This window comes from Coregonus clupeaformis, chromosome 20 (genome assembly GCF_020615455.1).
Source record: "Coregonus clupeaformis isolate EN_2021a chromosome 20, ASM2061545v1, whole genome shotgun sequence".
NCBI lineage: Eukaryota > Metazoa > Chordata > Actinopteri > Salmoniformes > Salmonidae > Coregonus > Coregonus clupeaformis.
Genome location: NC_059211.1, coordinates 4,571,350 through 4,581,064, shown reverse-complemented (window position 1 = coordinate 4,581,064; position 9,715 = coordinate 4,571,350). Strand labels below are relative to the sequence as shown.

Sequence of the window (9,715 nt, the reverse complement as noted above, 5' to 3'; positions counted from 1 at the left end):
TCACATCAACACTCAGCACTTTGACGTGCGAGTCTGGGTATTTATATGGTGACCTCACGCCTCAACAAGCTTCTGATTGGTCAGAGTCAATACTCTTGGTCACAATTGATTAGCAGATGTGTGAAGCAAATGCGCGTGCCCACAGAATAGTTTTTCGAGGTCAAGAGAACCATCCGCACAAACTCAGCCATCCACATTAAGAGATGCGCGTGCATTTATTGAATTTGGAACATTTTCATGCTGGGAGAAATTGTACAGCATGACGTCACAATCAAAACGATTTCAAGCTGGGAAGATTTTTACATGACACCGTCTGGTTTGCTTATTATAAGACATTTCAAATGATTTATACTTTTACTTTTGATACTTAATTATAGTTTAGCAATTACATTTACTTTTGATACTTAAGTATATTTAAAACCAAATACTTTTACTCACACGGACTATTTGCATTGACCCACTCCCCCGCCCCCCCTTTTTTTACGCTGCTGCTTGCTGTTTACTATCTATGCATAGTCACCTTACCCCCACCTACGTCATTTAGCAGACGCTCTTATTCAGAGCGACTTACAGTTCGTGAGTGCATACACTTTCATACTGGCCCCCCGTGGGAATCGAACCCACAACCCTGGCGTTATAAACGCCATGCTCTACCAACTGAGCTACAAGGGACTATCTCTGGTGCGTTTGTCTTCAGCAGCCCCATCCGGATCATTACCACGGCTATTCTTTGCCTAAGACCAATCTGCCCATGCTAGCAGCGAGACACTGATCGATTTCCAGTGTGGGGATGCCTTTCTAGTGATCTCTACTCATTTTCGTTTCTTGGACGATAAGAGCTCGATGCCATCCAGGACCTCTATATCAGGCAATGTCAGAGAAAGGGCCGAAAAATTGCCAAAGACTCCTGTCACCCAAGCCATAGATTGTTCACTTTGCTACCATCCGGCAAACGGTACCGGATCATTGACTCTTGGACCAACTGGCTCCGAGACAGCTTCTACCCCCAAGCCATACACACACAACACAAACACACATACATACACATTACACACACACTTGTACACTCATCATTTGCTGCTGCTACTCTGTTCTTTATTTTACTCGTATTATGATCTATCCTGATGCCTCGTCACTTTACCCTGCCTTGCTGTTGTAACCTATGTTATCCACTAGGTGGCAGTACCTGTTCAAGTGTGAAACTATGTCTATGTGTGTGTGTGTGTATGTGTTGGAGTGTCACTGTAGTATGTGTGTGTGTGTGTTGGAAAGTCAGTGTAGTATGTGTGAGTGTGTGGGTAGAGTCTAGTGAGTGTGCAGCTGTAATTGTGTAACACAGGGGTGTCAAACCTACGGCCCATTGGCCATTTGTCGGCCCACCTCCTGATTTTTTGTGGTCCGGTTAGTATGCCTGTCAGATTTTTGGATGTTGCCACTGGATTGACAGATAACAGGAATTGGACACAAAGGGACACTGGTTTCATTGAGGCACAGGGAGGGTCTGAGGTTGAAAACTGATCAACCTCACAATCTAATTGACAAACCGTCATGTTGGGAAACCTGACGAAGCCTTGAAGAAACCCATCTCTGTCCCACCAACCCAACCTAACCTAACCCATCTCTTCCTCTGAGGAGAATCTCATCTTTGCTATAATTAATTACCATTACACCTGACTTTAATTCAGTTTAATCCAAGATGGCTGAACAGGAGTAAAAGGAGATAGATACTGTAATTACATACAAACGTTGGCTAGGTCCCAAATACCACCCTATTCTCTGTATAGCACACTACCTTTAACCAAGAGCCCTGTGGGCCCTTGATTTCTGTTCAGAGCCCTATGGGCTATGGTCGAAGGTAGTGCCCTACAAAGGGAATGTGGTGCCGTTTTGGATGCAGCCCTGGTCTGATCGAGTTAAATAATTAAGATCCATCAATCAAAGGCCCAGGATCAGTTTATATACCCAGGGTCCCAACCGTCACAATTAGGGGCTAACATGCAAAACTGACGTTAGATCAGTAGTTATACTGTAAGTTACATAATTCAGACAGATCAATCAAACACCCAGACAATCAAATCAATCAATCAACCAATCAATCACATTTATTTTATGAAGCCCTTTTTACATCAGCAGTTGTCACAAAGTGCTTTACAGATACCCAGCCTAAAACCCCAAAGAGCAGGATGTAGGATTAGTTTATTTGCCCATAGTAGTATCTAACTGGCTGCACCTAAAGCTCACAATGAAACCAGAGTCATTTTATTTTAACCCAGACCCTACCTGTGCCTCCATGAAACCAGAGTCCTTTAATTTTAACCCAGACCCTACCTGTGCCTCCATGAAACCAGTGTCCTTTTATTTTAACCCAGACCCTACCTGTGCCTCCATGAAACCAGAGTCCTTTTATTTTAACCCAGACCCTACCTGTGCCTCCAACCCCCCCACCCTCTTCAATCCCCCCAATGTCATCAATTTTCTATCCCTCTATCCCTCCATCTCACTTGCTCTCCATCCCTATGTCCTCTCTCTCTCCATCCCCCCCCACCCCTCCATCCCTATGTCCTCTCTCTCTCCATCCCCCCACCCCTCCATCCCTCTGTCCTCTCTCTCTCCATCCCCCCACCCCTCCATCCCTCTGTCCTCTCTCACTCCCACATATTGTAACACACAGTGTGAGTAATGGGACCAAAACAGTCAAACAGAGTAGGAGGGGGCAGCAGGGGTGTGTGTGTGTGTGGGTGTGTGTAAGTGGGTCACCTTCCGGGAGCATCCGGCATTCCGGCCTCTCTGTCGCCACACACACACAAGCACGCACACACACATACACACCACGTCCTCCTCTCCCTCCACCCACTGCCCCCTTTTCCCACTCAGGCCTCTGTGAGTTTGGCAGGAAACCCTAAGTGCCCTGATGGGGAAGAAAGAAGGAAATAATAAAAACACAACGTCTCTCTCTCTCTCTCTCTCTCTCTCTCTCTCTCTCTCTCTCTCTCTCTCTCTCTCTCTCTCTCTCTCTCTCTCTCTCTCTCTCTCTCTCTCTCTCTCTCTCTCTCTCTCTCTCTCTCTCTCTCTCTCTCTCTCAAGGCTATGCTCACTGAATCTGTACATAGTCAAAGCTTTCCTTCATTTTGGGTCAGTCACACTGGTCAGGTATTCTGCCACTGTGTACTCTCTGTTTAGGGGCAAATAGCATTCTAGTTTGATCCGTTTTTTTAAAAAAATTCTTTCCCATGTGTCAAGTAATTATCTTGATTTGATGATTTGGTTGGGTCTAATTGTGTTTCTGTCCTGGGGCTCTGTGGGGTCTGTTTGTGTTTATGAGCAGAGCCCCAGGACCAGCTTGCTTAGGGGCTCTTCTCCAGGATCATCTCTCTGTAGGTGATGGCGTTGTTATGGAAGGTTTGGGAATCGCTTCCTTTTAGGTGGTTGTAGAATTTAACGGCTCTTTTCTGGATTTTGATCATTATCGGGTATCGGCCTAATTCTGCTCTGCATGCATTATTTGGTGTTTTACGTTGTACACAGTGGATATTTTTGCAGAATTCTGCATGCAGAGTCTCAATTTGGTGTTTGTCCCATTTTGTGAATTCTTGGTTGGTGAGCGGACCCCAGACCTCACAACCATAAAGGGCAATGGGTTCTTTAACCTCTCAAGGATCAGACCCTTTTTTTCAATTTTCGCCTAAAATGACATACCCAAATCTAGCTGCCTGTAGCTCAGGACCTGAAGCAAGGATATGCATATTCTTGATACCATTTGAAAGGAAACACGTTGAAGTTTGTGGAAATGGGAAATTAATGTAGGAGAATATAACACATTAGATCTGGTAAAAGATAATTCAAACAAAAAAACATCCGTTTTTTGTGTGTTTTTTGTTCCATCATCTTTGAAATGCAAGAGAAAGGACACAATATAATATTGCAGTTTAGGCGCAATTTAGATTTTGGCAGCAGTGTGTGCGCAAAGTTTCAGATTGATCCAGTGAAGCATTGCAATACTGGACTATTTTGTATCAAGTCTGCCCAAATGTGCCGAATTGGTCAATTGATACATTTTCAAGTACATAACTATAGAGAACATACAAAAATGATATGGTAATACAAAATGTACAGTGGGGAGAACAAGTATTTGATACACTGCCAATTTTGCAGGTTTTCCTACTTACAAAGCATGTAGAGGTCTGTAATTTTTATCATATGTACACTTCAACTGTGAGAGACGGAATCTAAAACAAAAATCCAGAAAATCACATTGTATGATTTCTAAGTAATTAATTTGCATTTTATTGCATGACATAAGTATTTGATACATCAGAAAAGCAGAACTTAATATTTGGTACAGAAACCTTTGTTTGCAATTACAGAGATCATACGTTTCCTGTAGGTCTTGACCAGGTTTGCACACACTGCAGCAGGGATTTTGGCCCACTCCTCCATACAGACCTTCTCCAGATCCTTCAGGTTTCGGGGCTGTCGCTGGGGAATACGGACTTTCAGCTCCCTCCAAAGATTTTCTATTGGGTTCAGGTCTGGAGACTGGCTAGGCCACTCCAGGACCTTGAGATGCCTCTTACGGAGCCACTCCTTAGTTGCCCTGGCTGTGTGTTTTGGGTCGTTGTCATGCTGGAAGACCCAGCCACGACCCATCTTCAATGCTCTTACTGAGGGAAGGAGGTTGTTGGCCAAGATGTCGCGATACATGGCCCCATCCATCCTCCCCTCAATACGGTGCAGTCGCCCTGTCCCCTTTGCAGAAAAGCATCCCCAAATAATGATGTTTCCACCTCCATGCTTCATGGTTGGGATGGTGTTCTTGGGGTTGTACTCATCCTTCTTCTTCCTCCAAACAAGGCGAGTGGAGTTTAGACCAAAAAGCTCTATTTTTGTCTCATCAGACCACATGACCTTCTCCCATTCCTCCTCTGGTTCATCCAGATGGTCATTGGCAAACTTCAGACGGGCCTGGACATGCGCTGGCTTGAGCAGGGGGACCTTGCGTGTGCTGCAGGATTTTGATCCATGACGGCGTAGTGTGTTACTAATGGTTTTCTTTGAGACTGTGGTCCCAGCTCTCTTCAGGTCATTGACCAGGTCCTGCTGTGTAGTTCTGGGCTGATCCCTCACCTTCCTCATGATCATTGATGCCCCACAAGGTGAGATCTTGCATGGAGCCGCAGACCGAGGGTGATTGACCGTCATCTTGAACTTCTTCCCTTTTCTAATAATTGTGCCAACAGTTGTTGCCTTCTCACCAAGTTGCTTGCCTATTGTCCTGTAGCTCATCCCAGCCTTGTGCAGGTCTACAATTGTATCCCTGATGTCCTTACACAGCTCTCTGGTCTTGGCCATTGTGGAGAGGTTGGAGTCTGTTTGATTGAGTGTGTGGACAGGTGTCTTTTATACAGGTAACGAGTTCAAACTGGTGCAGTTAATACAGGTAATGAGTGGAGAACAGGAGGGCTTCTTAAAGAAAAACTAACAGGTCTGTGAGAGCCGGCATTCTTACTGGTTGGTAGGTGATCAAATACTTATGTCATGCAATAAAATGCAAATTAATTACTTAAAAATCATACAATGTGATTTTCTGGATTTTCTGGACTTACAGTTGAAGTCTACCTATGATAAAAATTACAGACTTCTACATGCTTTGTAAGTAGGAAAACCTGCAAAATCGGTAGTGTATCAAATACTTGTTCTCCCGACTGTAAGTTTACACACTCCCAGGAATGTCATACATGATGGATCATTAGCTTATACACTAACTTTCCCACATCTAGATGGCCGGGCGGGTGGGTGTAGAGCCAGAGACAGCAGGGGTTCAAACCGTAGAACCCAGTTCCTACATTTGAACATAAAAATGGATTTTATCAAACAAAACTATGCTACATTTAATCTCTGGGACCCTTAGGGTGACAAATCAGAGCAAGATTACTGAATGTAAGTACATTATTTACCTTCAGAGGTGAATGTATCAAACCAGTTGCCGTGATACATTTTTTGTTGTTGTGCACTCTCCTCAAAAAATAGCATGGTATTTTTTTCACTGTAATAGCTACTGTAAATTGGACATTGCAGTTAGATGAACAAGAATTTAAGCTTTCTGCCCATATAAAAGATGTCTATATCCTGGAAAGTTTGCTGTTACTTACAACAGTCATGCCAATCACATTAGCGCACGTTAGCTCAACCGTCCCGTATACGGGATAACTGATTCAAGTATTTTTAGCCAGATCCTAATTGGTATGTCGAATTTTATGTTACTTTTGATGGCATAGAAGGCTCTTCTTGCCTGGTCTCTCAGATCGTTCACAGCTTTGTGGAAGTTACCTGTGGCACTGATGTTTAGGCCGAGGTATGTATCATTTTTTGTGTGCTCTAGGGCAACGGTGTCTAGATGGAATTTGTATTCGTGGTCCTGGCAACTTAACCTTTTTTTTTTTTTGTCTTACTGAGATTTACTGTCAGGGCCCAGGTCTGACAGAACTGTGCAGAAGATCTAGGTGCTGCTGTAGGCCCTCCTTGGTTGCGGACAGAAGCACCAGATCATCAGCAAACAGTAAACATTTGACTTCAGATTCTAGTAGGGTGAGGCCGAGTGCTGCAGACTGTTCTATTGCTCTCGCCAAGTCTTTGATATATATGTTGAAGAGGGTGGGGCTTAAGCTGCATCCCTGTCTCACCCCCCAGCCCTGTGGAAAGAAATGTGTGTGTTTTTTGCCAATTTTAACCGCATACTTTTTGTTCGTGTACATGGAATTTATAATGTCGTATGTTTTTCCCCCAACACCACTTTCCATCAATTTGTATAGCAGGCCCTCATGCCAAATTGGGTCGAAAGCTTTAGAAATCAACAAAGCATGCGAAGACTTTGCCTTTGTTTTGGTTTGTTTGTTTGTCAATTAGGGTGTGCAGGGTGAATAAGTGGTCTGTCGTACGGTAATTTGGTAAAAGCGAATTTGACATTTGCTCAGTCCATTGTTTTCGCTGAGGAAATATACGAGTCTGCTGTTAATGATAATGCAGAGGATTTTCCCAAGGTTGCTGTTGACGCATATCCCACGGTAGTTATTGGGGTCAAATTTGTCTCCACTTTTGTGGATTGGGGTGATCAGTCCTTGGTTCCAAATATTGGGGAATATGACAGAGCTGAGGATGATGTTAAAGAGTTTAAGTATAGCTAATTGGAATTTGTGGTCTGTATATTTTATCATTTCATTTAGGATACCATCAACCCCACAGGCCTTTTTGGGTTGGAGGGTTTATCAAATCAAATCAAATCAAATTTTATTTGTCACATGCGCCGAATACAACAGGTGTAGACCTTACAGTGAAATGCTTACTTACAAGCCCTTAACCAACAATGCAGTTTTAAGAAAGAATACCAAAAAAAATCACACAAAAATACAATCATGTTTACAATAACGAGGCTACAGTTGAAGTCGGAAGTTTACATACACTTAGGTTGGAGTCATTAAAACTTGTTTTTCAACCACTCCACAAATTTCTTGTTAACAAACTATAGTTTTGGCAAGTCGGTTAGGACATCGACTTTGTGCATGACACAAGTAATTTTTCCAACAATTGTTTACAGACAGATTATTTCACTTATAATTCACTGTATCACAATTCCAGTGGGTCAGAAGTTTACATACACTAAGTTGACTGTGCCTTTAAACAGCTTGGAGAATTCCAGAAAATGATGACATGGCTTTAGAAGCTTCTGATGGGCTAATTGACATCATTTGAGTCAATTGGAGGTGTACCTGTGGATGTATTTTAAGGTCTACCTTCAAACTCAGTGCCTCTTTTCTTGACATCATGGGAAAATCAAAAGAAATCAGCCAAGACCTCAGAAAAAAAATTGTAGACCTCCATAAGTCTGGTTCATCCTTGGGAGCAATTTCCAAATGCCTGAAGGTACAACGTTCATCTGTAGAAACAATAGTACGCAAGTATAAACACCATGGGAACACGCAGCCGTCATACCGCTCAGGAAGGAGACGCGTTCTGTCTCCTAGAGATGAACATACTTTGGTGCGAAAAGTGCAAATCAATCCCAGAACAACAGCAAAGGACCTTGTGAAGATGCTGGAGGAAACAGGTACAAAAGTATCTATATCCACAGTAAAATGAGTCCTATATCGACATAACCTGAAAGGCCGCTCAGCAAGGAAGAAGCCACTGCTCCAAAACTGCCATAAAAAAGCCAGACTACGGTTTGCAACTGCACATGGGGACAAAGATCGTACTTTTTGGAGAAATGTCCTCTGGTCTGATTAAACAAAAATATAACTATTTCGCCATAATGACCATCGTTATGTTTGGAGGAAAAAGGGGAACGCTTGCAAGCCGAAGAACACCATCCCAACCGTGAAGCACGAGGGTGGCAGCATCATGCTGTGGGGGTACTTTGCTGCAGGAGGGACTGGTGCACTTCACAAAATAGATGCATTCATGAGGAAGGAAAATTATGTGGATATATTGAAGCAACATCTCAAGATATCAGTCAGGAAGTTAAAGCTTGGTTGCAAATGGGTCTTCCAAATGGACAATGACCCCAAGCATACTTCCAAAGTTGTGGCAAAATGGCTTAAGGACAACAAAGTCAAGGTATTGGAGTGGCCATCACAAAGCCTTTACCTCAATCCCATAGAACATTTGTGGGCAGAACTGAAAAAGCGTGTGTGAGCAAGGAGGCCTACAAACCTGACTCAGTTACACCAGCTCTGTCAGGAGGAATGGGCCAAAATTCCCCCAATTTATTGTGGGAAGCTTGTGGAAGGCTACCCAAAATGTTTGACCCAAGTTAAACAATTTAAAGGCAATGCTACCAAATACTAATCGAGTGTATGTAAACTTCTGACCCACTGGGAATGTGATGAAAGAAATAAAAGCTGAAATAAATAATTGGTGGTGATCCTAACTGACCTAAGACAGGGACATTTTACTAGGATTAAATGTCAGGAATTGTGAAAAACTGAGTTTAAATGTATTTGGCTAAGGTGTATGTAAACTTCCGACTTCAACTGTATATACAGGGGGTACCGGTACCGAGTCAATGTGCGGGGGCACCGGTTAGTCGAGGTAATTGGGGTAATATGTACATGTAGGTAGATTTATTGAAGTGACTATGCATAGATAATAAACAGAGAGTTGCAGCAGCGTAAAAGAGTGGTGGGGGGGCAATGCAAATAGTCTGGGTAGCCATTTGATTAGATGTTCTGGAGTCTTATAACTTAGCGGTAGAAGCTGTTTAGAAGCCTCTTGGACCTAGACTTGGCGCTCTAAGGTGTAAGGTAAGCTGTGCCACTAGAGATCCTGGTTCAAATCCAGGCTCTGTTGTAGCTGGCCGTGACCGGGAGACCCATGGGGCGGCGCACAATTGGCCCAGCGTCGTTCAGGGTAGGGGAGAGAATGGCCGGCAGGGATGTTGGTAGAGCATGATGTTTGCAACGCCAGGGTTGTGGGTTTGTTTCCCACGGGGGGCCAGTATGAAAAAATATATATAATGTATGCACTCACTAACTGTAAGTCGCTCTGGATAAGAGCATCTGCTAAAATGTACATCTCTGTTTTGGATAGATAACTCTTCGTGTAGTTGTTTGTTTAGAGTTTTCCAATTTCCCCAGATGTGGTTAGATTTTATGGATTCTTCAATTACATTGAGATGATTTCTGACGTGCTGTTCCTTCCTTTTCCGTAGTGTATTTCTGTA

At 43.3% G+C, this 9,715-nt stretch overlaps 1 non-coding gene across 1 annotated transcript; it reads right to left on the bottom strand.

The window, feature by feature from the left end:
• Positions 1-597: 597 nt before the first annotated feature.
• trnai-uau lies at positions 598-672 on the bottom strand. Its single transcript has one exon. It is a non-coding gene; the product is annotated as a tRNA-Ile (tRNA).
• Positions 673-9,715: the final 9,043 nt, after the last annotated feature.